Genomic DNA, 10,353 nt, shown 5'->3' with positions numbered 1-10,353 from the left:
TCAGCATAAAGCCTTTGAAATGTATCCAAGTTCTTGCATGTATCAAAAAGTCATTCCTTTCATTGCTGAGCACCGTTCCACGGTATGGATAGGCCACAGTGTGCCGATCCGTGCGCCCACCGAAGGACGTGCGGGTTGTTATACTTTCTGGTGATTATGGAGAAACCAACCAACTGCACATTTGTGTACAGGTGTTTGCATGAAGGTTTTCAGTTTCCTAAAGAAAAAAACCCAGGAGTGGGATTGGGGAGTTACGGGCTAAGTACATGACGGACTTGATTACAAATGCTCAACGGTTCTCTAGAGTGGCTGTGCCATGTCGCATCCCTGGGAGTGTGATTTCGTTTGAGAGAGAGGACATGGAGGTCCGGAGAAGTGACAGGACTCCCTTCTGATCACAAGGCAAAAGAGGAACTGTGGGGAGGAGAGCTAGAGAATGGTCAGTTCCCAGTCCTGCGCATTTTCATTACACAGATTTAACGCTGTTCATTTCACAGATTCCTCCAGGCGACTGTTTGAGGGGAGAGGTCTATTTGTTGGCTTGTTTACTTATTTACTGGCCTCATTTTACAGGTGAAGAGACAGGTGGGAGGTGGGTGTAGGAAAGCAAATGACCTCCCCGGGGTCACACGGCTCACCCAAGATGGATGGAGTTGGACTCCAAGGTCAGGCTCCATCCTTGTGCACAGTTCCCTCCGATTGCTGGAAGTCACAGCCAGAGGTTTATCTTGAATCAATCAACATTTCCACCCGTATGCTTATGCTCTGTTACAGAGAAAACATTCCCATGCTTTCCTAGCACGAACTGTGTTTATCAATAACTGTTCCTCAATTGCTTCAATTTTCACATTATTAAAAAGCTAAAACCTGTCTCACTTGTCGCTTTCTTCTCTCTGCTTGGAATGGGTTTTTCTTTTTTGTAACTGGGGCTGGGACTGAAAAATGAGAGAAGGATTTGGGTCTGGTGCCCACCTTGCCACCAGGCAACTCCCCGCTCCTTGGTCTCCTTCCTGTTGGCATCTCAGCAGCAGGTGGTCCCCAGCCTCAGCCTGGGTCAGGGACGACCGGAGACGACCAGAGACCCACTCCGGTTCCAGCGTCCCAGGAGTGTCCATATCCAGTTTCATGGCTAAAAGATGTTTGATGGTTTTCAGCTCTGGGCTGTCTGTGTCAGAAGGGAAAAGCTGACAGCTCACTTTCAGAATCGGCTTTTATGGGAGCCTCATGTATCTTCTAGGCTAGAGTCCCCGCTTGGGCCCTGAAGGCAAAGAGAAAACAGGAAGGAAGCAACTAGGGAAGGAAGGAGGATAAAGAGAAAGAAAATAATGAAAGGTGAAAAGAAAGAACAAAGAAATGCAGAAAAGAGGGGAAAACCGAAAGAGAGAGAGAGAGAGAGAGAGAGAGAGAGAGAGAGAGAGAGAGAAGGAAAGATGGATAACACCAAGGAACAGGAAAAAAGACATGAAACAGGGTGGTTTGTTTTTCTTTCTTGCTGTTTGTGATAGATTACCCTGGACTAGCTGGAAGGGAACGGAGTAATTGGACCAAGCTAATTAGATCTTCATTTGATTTTGTGTTTGTTTGTTTGACTACTTAGTTTATAACTTGGCAGGGAATTTTATCACATATACTCTGCTAACTGGTTTATCTAAACGGAGATTGAGCATGAACAGAATTGACATTGGATTTGCTGCTTCAGACCACACAGGAGAGGGGAGAAAAACTTTTCAAGCAAATGCGGATGTCTAGGTGCAGTAGCAGACCTAACAGGGGACCTCAACAGCCTCTCGGAGTCCCAGGGACGGCAGAGTTGTTGGTAAGCAGGAGTCGGCTGAGCAAACACAGAGTGAGCAGTGTGGTACCCACTTACGAACTTGGAATTCACAGGCAGATCTGAGTTTAATTCCTGGCTTGACTACTACCTTTTTTGTCCTCTCTGAGCCTCCGTGTTCCCACCTGTGGAACGGGATACTAATGCTACCCAACTGGGCAGAGGCAAGGATTCAATAGCAGCAAGAAGTAGCAAGCGGATTCTTCGCCGCAAGTACAGCTTTTAGGAAGGGCTTGGTTCCCTATTCCTCCTTGGTCCGTTGTTGACCAAGACGAACACCAAGGCTCTAGGCTACGCCCCAATCCTTTACAACCTGGTTCCCATTAGAACCAGATTCTGGGACTGCAGCAACATACCTTTTCGGTTTCCCAATTAGCAAATTATATTGGATTTCAGTTTCCCTATTGGCAAATTACACTGGATTTTAGTTTCCCCATTGGCAAATTATGTTGGATTTCAGTTTCCCTATTGGTAAATCCTGTTCCAAGCAATGACTTATAGGGCTGGGCATTTGCAGTCCCTGGAATGTACACTCTCTCACTTTTGGGTTTCCCTTGCACTTTGGCCTCTGTGACCATTCTTACAGGGCCTCTAACTTCAGGTCAGGCATCTTACTCTCTGGGTTTCTTCTTCCCTGGCTGAGCTTTGTGACTCTCCATGGGGCTCACTTGGCAACGTCTCCTATCCTACTCAGAGACCATGACGTGCTGTGTCGTCTATGTTGGTTTATGTGATTGTCAGAATGCCTTGAATGTAGGAGTTTGCTTCTGTCTCTGATCTCCAGTTCCTAACGGGATACCTGGTTGTGGCCAGCTTTTCATTAAAAAGCTTTGGTCCTAGGGACACCTGGGTGGCTCAGTCGGTTGAGCATCCAACTTCGGCTGAGGTCATGATCTTGCTGTATGTGAGTTCGAGCCCCGCGTCAGGCTCGCTGCTGTCAGCACAGAGCCCACTTTGGATCCTCTGTCCCACCCCCCGCCCCTCCCCGACTTGCGCTCTCCCCAAGGTAAGTATTTTAAAAAAAGACCTGTGTTCCTAGCAGTAAGAGATTATCCAAGGGATTTTCAACGAGGCCATGGTTGGTATCATGGGAGGGACAATTCTTTATTGATAAGACTGTCCTACATACTGCAGGGCATGGAGCTTCCCTGGCCTCTACCTGCTAAATGTCAATTGTGTCCTCAAGTCACTGTGACCATCAAAACATGCCTCTATACTTTTACAGATGCTCCTAAGGGGGCAGAGCTACCCCAGCCGAGAACCGCTGAAGTAACCCATTTGGTTTCAAGGAAAAGGATGTCAAGATTCAGACCAATAGTGCAAAGCCATGCCCCAAACACCACTTTTCTTGACTGTGGTTTGATTTCTATCAGTGTTCTATTTCTCAGTGTTTTCTTTTTTAAAATTCTGTTGGTTTTATTATTTCTACCCTATCCTGAAACAAACCCACCCTTTGGCTTTGAAGATCCTGCTTTAATTTCCCAATGTGCAAACCATTATCTTGTATGGGGAGACGGTGGGGGGGAAATGACCAATTATCCCAGGGGCAGAAACCAGAGGGCCTCAGTGCTCTTGGCTGCATAGAGTTCTGAGTGAGGAGTCAGAATGCCCGATTTCCCCCACGGAGGCTGTGCCAACATACTTTCCTGAGACTTCCCAGACCAAGCAATTTGACTCACGGATTCCAAGAATTCAGACAGGAAAGCCCTCACTCTTCTTTCCAGGGCTGCATTTATGTGGTGATTCTGATGGAAGCAAATGGAGGAGCGGAGGAGTGTCTCAATCAGTGCAATCATTACCATAGCTCAGTGTTGAGAAACTCCTCGCAGATGCTGATAGGTAAGGAGGGGCCCCATGTGATCTGGTTCTTTGTCAGTCTGAGGATCGGCTGAGACCTACAATTTAGAGGGAAGACATTTGGATTTATGGCTGAAACCCGACCTGAGGTTTTCTGCCTCTGCAGCTCAAGTCTTTGCGACCTGGATCAAATGCAATTCTCCTTTCAGAGCTTCACCCTGACAGGAGTGAACTCACATAGTTATTGGTGGTAATCTCATCAGATAATAATGAGAGAGCTGTTTGTCTTTTCCAGGCAGCATACCATGGCAGAGAACACCAGCCCCCACCAGCGACCAAGGTTTCTTTCTTTATCCTGGATGCATGGCTGAACCTCATCTTAGCCCCCTTGCACTTGGAGAGGGGGAGCCAATGGAAGGTGGTGGTGTGGAGTATCTCCCTTGCAGGGCACTGCCTTCTCTCCTTCTGTGGCAGCCTTGGAGGTCCCATGTTGGAGATGGCAGTGCCACAAGATGGGAGGAGTCTTGGCCCTAAATCACTGTGAAGAAGGCTGCCCCCTGAACACTTGGTTAGACTTTGGAGTGGGCAAGAAGACGGTCTCAAACTCAGTGGCTTAGCAATAAAGCTGGACTTGTTACAGATGTGGGTGGTAGCCTACCCTGATGACACTGACCTTGCCTTCTCCCTGCCTCCCATTCCTTTGCTCTTAGCAGAGATTCTGAAGACAATGCTCAGAACTGATGTGCTCCATTACCCAATATAGTTTGATTCCCAAGTCCACCCCACCCCCATTAGAGCACCATTGCTATTTGAGAGACGAACCTATGGTTGGACTCTGTTTCTGGAACTTTCTGTGGCCTCAGGAAGGTCATGTTACAGCTGAGGAAACTGAACTCAGAGAAGGCAAGTGGGACTAACAGAACCAGGGGTAGTGGATTATTGTGGAGATTAGATGGGACCAGGGGTGGGAAGCATCTGGCACATAGAACGTGCTCAATAAAGGTCCATCACAACATTTTTCCTTCTCGCTGAAGAACAAAGAGCTTTATTTCCTGTCGAGGGAATCACAGAGCACAGGGAATAGTTAAGAAATTGTGGGAGAGGTATGTAGGCATTTCCTGATTCCCTCATCCCAATTCCCTCACCCCATTTAAGAACTCATCTTTTGGGGGTACCCTGGACTGGAAGAAGGGTTGCTGTTGTTTTAGTCTTGGTTCCTTGGACAAGTAACTGCTCTTCTCTGGACTTGAGTTTCTCTTTAGAATGGCGGGGTTGGACTAAATGACCTCCAAGAGCCCTCCAGCTCTGCCAGAGTGAAATTCCATGTTAATGTCAGAAGACTGAAGGACTGTGGAGAGAAAGGCATCAAGGATGGGGAGTAGGCTGGAACGGAGGCTTAGCGGTATCATATAACATGTCCCAAAGGACATAAGCCATGCTCCAAGGTCATACAGAAAAGATTTACAGTCTTGGAGTTCATAAATAATCCCTGGATAGCGGAGTCTTTTAAATATCCGATGACACTGGATGCCACAGTAGGGGAGAAAGCCCATTCTTCTTACAGACTCTAGTGTTATTGTGAACTTTTGCAAGAATGGATTCAGGCTTGCTTTCTTTTCCTTCTCTGGTCTTTTTCTTCTTCCCCCCCTCTCTTCTTCCTCCTCTCTCCCCTCTTTCTCTCTAGGTTCCTCCCCCTCCCTTCTCCTCTCCCTGTCCTGCTTTGCTAGTGACAACTACTTTCCCATTTTTCAAGAACTTTGCTTCTTTCACGGGTCTTTGATGCATGCATTTTATTAGCTAGTTTCCAACCCAACTTATTTAACTTAGGTACATTTTTTTTTTCTACCTCTTATTTAGACTTAGCCATTTCTCCAGATACTATGGGGAGAGAATCAGGTCACTTTTTGATTAAACAATCTTGGTGACTTAATCACAACACTAATAACAGACTGACTCGTTTATACATTCAAGAGAGTGTCAGGCACCATGATTTTAACTACTATTTCAGGCAGCTGAGATTGTTGCAGAAAGAGATTATGGTGGGGGGAGGCAATTCTGGAAAAAAACAAGTTGAAGACAAATTGGCTCTTTCCAACACTGTTTATAGTCTTTAGGGATAATTGTGAATTCCAAGTTTTTGGGGACAAAATCATTAACTCTGACATTCCAATCAACCTTGAAATTAACTCCAATCTGAAACTTCAGCCACTGGGCAGGCATTTTTTGATGTGCAATCATGTGCTTTTTTTTTCTTTGGAGTAGAAAATTAAGAGCACAATTTGGAATCATAGAGACAGTGTTACCATAGCATTTTATTCCCAAGGTGGCCTTAATCACAATTACAGGGACACAATTGCAGGGAAATAGAGATTTCACCTGTATTAGGCCTCCTTCCTTCCCTTCGTCCTTAATACATACAGGTTGCATATTTTGACTAGAAACCACAACATCCCCAATTCTTAGCACAGTGCCCAGGATTTGTCAAAATGTCAAATGATTTCATTTTCTCAGCCACCCTGCAACCGAAGTATCACTATCACCATTTAGAAATGAGATTGCGGTAACTTTTGGACTTCAAAGTGGTAGAACCAAGATTTGATTTCTAGTCTGATTCCAAAACTTCTCTTTCCACTTTTGTGCCCAGAAAGCCCTTCCAGTAAGACCTCAGACAATTGAATGTAGTTGGGGAGAGAAGATTAAAACTGGGAACCAAACGTTAACGATGGAAGACAGGACCAAGGGACCAATGAGTATTTGGGCTCAAATGTCAAGGCCTCTGAGCTTTCCTCTTTTGTGATGGGAAATGTATGAAGGGGACCGTGCCGTCCCTGTTTGTCCTCCGTATCTACTCTCTTCTGATTCACTCCATGCCCAGAGAGTCTATAACCTCTATGGAATTTATCACCCTGGCTCTTTTTCCTGTTTTCCAGTTGAGTCGGGCCATAAAGCACAGCAGGATAGTCAAGGGCAGAAAAGAGAGAGGGTGAGGACTTAGACTTTCTTCTCCTTCCCTGTCTTGCCGTGGGTAGGGCAATGGCTGCATCCCTGTACAACAGCAATGCCTGTTGGGCAGTCCCTGTCTCCCAGCTTCCGGTATCACTGGGCTCCAGTAATGCTGATCCCTTTCCTTGCCCTTTTAGCTGGTGGGGTAGCAGTAGCTTTTTGCAATCCTGAGTCTCTGGCTATGTTGCTATCCCACATTGGTTCCCTTAACGCTGTCCACACCTCTGTAAATAATCTCTTCTGTAAGTTTTCTTCAGTTAAACACATTGTTCTGTTCCTTGCCAGGACACTGATTGACACAGGGAATGTTGGACTGTATAATTGCAGATTACGTGTTAACATGGGCTGGTCAAGCAAAGCTTCTCTCCTGAAGCCAGGGACATATCTGCTTAAGTGATGGGAAGTATGTGAACAGAGGCTAATAATTTCGATAGCTCTATTTAGGCATTATAGCTATAATGCCTTCACTCTACCGTCCATTCATTCATTTATGTTTGTTCAATAAGTCAATAATGTTTTGGGGGGTGGCCACTGTGTGCCAGGCAGTCTTCCAAGCTCTGAAATTTAGATCGGAAATAAAACTGACAAACCAGCTGGGGGAGTGGAGTTTTCCTACCAGCTCAAGAAGAGTCATTCTCTCTCTTTTCTCAGATGGGGAAGTAGAAGAGGATAGAGAGTAGGGCTGTGTGGCTGTATGTTTGCTCAAAAAATTACCCCCCCCCCCAGCAAATATTTTCTACTAGTATTTGGGTGACCAAATCCCAACTCTTCTGAGGGTGAGGTATTTCTTGCTACTTGAAACCATATTGGTTCCTTAGTCTGCTGATACTAATCCCAACAAATTTAATCTGGGTCAAAGACTAACGATGTAGGCTTCTTTCCATGAGCAAAATAAACTTTCCATACAATCATGGACTGAATTTGACATGGGCTATTGCTCAGCTGAAGAGATGGACTCATTTTTATATTCGCAATGTCAGATCCAGAAAACACCTAATGCATGGGAAGTTCCTGATACAGCATTTACCACATAATACAGATCCAACAGGTATTGTTATTTAATCCTCATTATCAACCTACAAGTTAGGGGAGAATTATTATTTTTTAAAGAGTTTGTTAGATTCTTACGTATTTGACATTTTTTTTTTTAATGCTTCTTTATTTTGAGAGAGAGAGACCAAGTATGAGCTGGGGTGGGGGGGGGGGAGGGGCAGAGAGGGAGACACGGCATCGGAAGCAGGCTCCAGGCTCTAAGCTGTCTGCACAGAGCCCCATGTGGGGCTTGAACTCACGATCTGTGAGCTCATGACCTGAGCCAAAGGCGGACGCTCAACCGACTGAGCCACCCAGGTGCCCCTGTATTTGACACATTTCTGAAAGCTGTCATAAATGTTTTTAAAGTTCATTTTTTAATTGTATATTGAACTTGTGAATTTAGTGGTCTTATTAAATTCACATGTTAACTCTAACAGTTTGCTCATAGATTCTTTTAGATTTTCTACATATACCATTAATGTCATCTGGGTGTAATATTATCCTTATTAATTCCTTTCCCACTCTTGTGCTCTTTTTATTTCCTCTCAACTTATTGCACTGGCTAAAACCTCCAGTGTTTTGCTGAACAGAAACGGTGATAGTGCAAACATCAGATTTCACTCCATTGGACCAGGGACACATGGTTTCCTCAGCTAAACCTTTCGGCTGAGAAATATGGCAGACGTAACGTATACGTAATTTCAGTTATATAAATGTAAATGTTATGCATTGATAAAAATTTGGCATCACACCTGTGCAAGGTATGCAACATACCTATTGTCACTTGAGAAGTACTCCCTCAGTGTGTTTACCAATTAGCTTCTTTATCATCCTCTTTACCAGTCAGTATGATTCTCAGGGATTAGAGGGGAGGCTTTCTCGTTGTCCAATCTTGATAATATTACATACAAGGTTTAACGTTCTTGTCTGGCTAATCTATCTCACTTTCTCCACAATGTTCCCAAGAGAACTACACACTAACACGATGAGAAGCAAAGAATTTTCGTTATGAATTGCCTAAGTATTCTACTCGCTAACGTAGGACCACAAGGAGTCCTTCGTGAAACGGCTCGGATGAACTCAGCAGCTGAGGGACCTGTAAGATTACCCTCATACTACTTATTACACGTGTGTTTTGTCATTATTTGTTCAGTGATATTCCCAGGAGCTGACAGACCAAAGATCACGCACGCCTTATCTGTTCATTGCTCTATCCTAAGATCCCAGCAAGTACCTGGCATAGATCTACCATTTGTTGACTTTTAACTAGTATGGGAGGTGTCAAAAATGTTCCTCCATCTATGTGACACAAAGCCCCAGTTCATTCATTCATTGTTTAGTCATTCAATAACTATTTGAGGACATGCTATGTGCCAGGATCTATGTTACCCCTTTTCTATCCAATATATCATTTAGTTCTCTCAACATCCCTTCAACGTAGACATTATTACCCCCATTTGATAGATAAGTAAACTGGGGCTCGGTTTTAACAGAGTTCACATCCAAATCAACACTATTTGAATCGAAAAGCAATGTTTTGCAAAAGAAAAAAAATGACAACAGACACAAAGAATATGGTGGGGTGAAGGTGTAGTAAGGCCTGGTCACAGCTTTGGAGGATCTGAATGGGTGTGATGTGGCACCAGCAGGGACTATTATATTTGAAAGCCAAAGTAATACGTGTCAGTCAGAAGCTCTAGACTTTAAGAAAAAAAAGAATTGTGGTGAGAAGAACCGTCCAATGGGAGAATGGTCAGCTTAGTGCCGCGAGCTCCCGTGTTGTCATTCTGGGATGGACCCTCTACTAAGGTATGAATCCCATGATGCCAACCTTGCCTTTTAGGGGCTCATAGTCTTGATGTGGGAGCAGCACAAGTCATTTGCTTGTTTACTGCTTGAGAGGGCAGCCCAAGGTACTATGGAGGCACAGACATAGGAGTGCATGACAACTCCTTCTCTACCAAGCCTTCCTTGAGAAATCTGGATGTAGTTAGAGAAAGACCTTGTGAGAAAAGTAGGCGAGGTCTAGATGAAGAAGAGAAAGGTATTCCAGGAAGAGGGATTGGCACATGAAAGAGGCCCGATGCCTCAAGTGCCTGTAGAGTAGATCTGGAGAAAAATGCTAGTAACTCAGTTGGGTGAAAGCTTAGGATCACACGCTGGGGCAATGACCTGGACAAACAAGCCTCAGATCTTGAAAGGTCTTGCAAGACCTCCCAAGGAGGTCGGATTTCTCCTTGTGACCCACAGGGCAGAGTTCTAAGCCGAGGCCTGCCCATAGCTGACAGCCCGTCTCCTCCATGCATCCCAGTGTCTCTTAGCTAGCCTTGCTTCTGGCCTCAGTGTGGAAAATGTGTTAATTAGTGATGAAAACCATTGTGTTCTCCAGGCCTGTAAAGGCTTCCTGGGAGCACTTTGCAGAAAGAAGTCCTGGCTGTTGCTGTCAACATTTCATGTGACTCCTGTAATAACAGTATCCTGGGTCCCCAGGCAGTTTTCTCTTCTCCTGGGTGTGCCTGCCTCAGTGTCACTCAGAGAATCACATCACTGTGGCCTGGTGCTCCAGTGTGCACAGATCCATTCAGGCCTGGAACCCGTCAGAGACACAGGGAATTAGATGTGTCAGGAAGAGAGGGGCAGGGCCATATATCCGGGACAGTTTCCATACAGCTTTTTTGCTCCTCGTG

At 45.1% G+C, this 10,353-nt stretch overlaps 1 long non-coding RNA gene across 1 annotated transcript; it reads left to right on the top strand.

Annotated features, from left to right (window-relative positions):
* The first annotated feature begins 974 nt into the window (after positions 1 to 974).
* On the top strand, positions 975 to 4,998 carry LOC109266808 (uncharacterized). Its single transcript, XR_002079874.2, has 4 exons — positions 975 to 1,090; positions 1,185 to 1,816; positions 3,556 to 3,670; positions 3,924 to 4,998. It is a non-coding gene; the product is annotated as an uncharacterized LOC109266808 (long non-coding RNA).
* Positions 4,999 to 10,353: the final 5,355 nt, after the last annotated feature.

The sequence above is a fragment of the Panthera pardus genome, unplaced genomic scaffold, assembly GCF_024362965.1.
Source record: "Panthera pardus isolate Hobbes unplaced genomic scaffold, ASM2436296v1 HiC_scaffold_11, whole genome shotgun sequence".
Classification (NCBI taxonomy): Eukaryota; Metazoa; Chordata; class Mammalia; order Carnivora; family Felidae; genus Panthera; species Panthera pardus.
Note: the sequence above shows the minus strand (reverse complement) of the source record. Positions and strands in the feature narration are given on the sequence as shown.